The sequence below is a fragment of the Triticum dicoccoides genome, chromosome 2B (assembly GCF_002162155.2).
Source record: "Triticum dicoccoides isolate Atlit2015 ecotype Zavitan chromosome 2B, WEW_v2.0, whole genome shotgun sequence".
NCBI classification, from domain to species: domain Eukaryota; kingdom Viridiplantae; phylum Streptophyta; class Magnoliopsida; order Poales; family Poaceae; genus Triticum; species Triticum dicoccoides.
The window spans coordinates 507,187,175-507,189,344 of NC_041383.1; the positions used below are offsets into that span (position 1 = coordinate 507,187,175).

General features: G+C 36.7%; 1 non-coding gene across 1 annotated transcript; it reads right to left on the reverse strand.

The window, feature by feature from the left end:
• Positions 1–430: 430 nt before the first annotated feature.
• On the reverse strand, positions 431–502 carry TRNAN-GUU. The gene has a single exon. It is a non-coding gene; the product is annotated as a tRNA-Asn (tRNA).
• Between the last annotated feature and the right edge of the window lie 1,668 nt (positions 503–2,170).

Here is a 2,170-nt window from a genome sequence, read left to right on the forward strand (position 1 = left end):
TCTTATAGAGAGAAAGGCGCTTTCCCATCTTCTTAACCTGAAATGAAGGGGTACCCCCGGGAAGAGATCCAGTGGAGACAGCTGGGCCTGTAGCTCAAAGGGTTAGAGCACGTGGCTACGAACCACGGTGTCGGGGGTTCGAATCCCTCCTCGCTCACAGCCTTCCAAAGGGGGAAGGGCCTTTACTTTCCCCCTGAGGGTAGGAAAATCATGATCGGGATAGCGGACGTAAAGCTATTGAACTTAGGTATGCTCTTTCCTTTTGTCGAAGTGGAATCGTAGAACAGAATGTGATACGATGAGATAGAATGCAATAGAAATAGAAACAAGGATAGAAAACGGGTTACCTACTCCTAAGGGTCAAAGCAAGCCCTTTAATTCAATTCTTTATTCTTCCATTAAAATTCTTACATTAAAGAATGAATAAAATCTCCCCAAGTAGGATTCGAACCTACGACCAGTCAGTTAACAGCCGACCGCTCTACCACTGAGCTACTGAGGAACAAGGGGGGATTCGACCTCAAAAGACATGAAAATTCTCAATTCTCTACGGCGTCTAGTAGATAGAAACAAGAAAATCAGAAGAATCTTTCTCTCTATTCACTATCATTCCGCGTCTTCGACTTCTATTAGTTTCTTTTCTTCTTTAATGCAATAGCTATAATTTGATATAAGAATCCATTTCTCAAAGTAATGGAAACCATTCTCTTATAGGAAATGGTTCGAAAATCGCTATTCCACCTTTTAGGTATCGTGAAAAGTGATACCTGTGAAGATCGTGCATTTCAGTCAAATTCAGATCCGTTTTTCGAGTCCATGATATAATATAACCAAATTGGATAGATCTTCCATGTTGTAAACGACCAAGAGCCAATCCGAATTGATCTTGTAACAGATCCGCAACCGAACGAATATGTTTATTTTTCAAGTGATTCATATCGTCATCGTCAAGTATACCCGTTCCAAATTTCATTCCAATCAAATGATCCGTAGCGGCCAATACATCTCGTGGTAACAATAATGTATTGTTCTGAGGTATATCAAGATTAAGTCTCCGATTCATATTTCGTCGACCAATCCTTCCTAATTCACATTTTTGTTGAAAAAAAATTCCATTCCAGGGACCCGAGAATGCCAATATTAGCACGAATCGTACGGAAATGTAACTCGGTATTCAAACAACTATTCAGAGTTCCTAGAGCTCCTTGTATGGCCTGTTGGAAAACCCGCTGTCAGACCTGATTCATTGCCCTTTGTTTTTCAAAATAAAGGGTTTCGATTTTAGACTTTTCCAATTGTTCCAAACTAATAGAAGTAGCATTAATCAAATTTGCTTTTTCTCGTTCTATCTCAGAGTATCCATTCATTCGATACTCATCCGCTTCTAGTTCGACTTTCTGTAATCGAATCCGAGCTTTCGAGTTGCTCAATGGTCCCTCTACGCAATTCTTCTGAATTTCGAATAGTACTCAAGATCCTCTGTTTTCGTTTATCTAATAAATCTTTTAATGAAAGTAGATTATTTTGTAAGTTTACAACTTTTATGATCTCTTCCCAAACCAAACATGAATCTTTCGATTCATTTGGCTCTCACGCTCCTTATTTTTTTTCTATAGCTATTTCCATATCTTTTTTTAAGTAATGAGCCTATCCTCTATCTTCTTTTTTATGTTTATATTTCAATATACCGAAACCTATATAAGACTAGATAAATATTAAGAGGACTCTTCCGCCTAGATAAAAATATATCATGGTCAGCAAAGTTGTTTCTTTATTTTTATTTGCCCTCTTTAATAATTTCAATTTCATTAAGAAAAACTAACTAAATAAATGGAAAATGAAAATTAATAGAATTCTTTTTTTCTTCAAATCCAAAAAATTTCTCTTTTTTATACATAGGTCGTCGATTCGGCATTGGTTAAAAAAGGGCAGGGTGCCCCCTTTTTTTCTAGTAAATAGTTCAAACCATTTTATCGATATGACTGTTCTATATCAGATAAATTTTACATTAGCTATTTCCCGTTTAAATTCGGTACTAATACTAATATAGTTGTAGAAAGAGTACCTCTTTTTGCCTGGACTTCAAGCAGTTTAGCTTTAACCGTGTTAATGGTCTCACATTCTTGGTTTATAGAGAATCAAAGTTGATTTACCAGTGAGTCGCGAAATG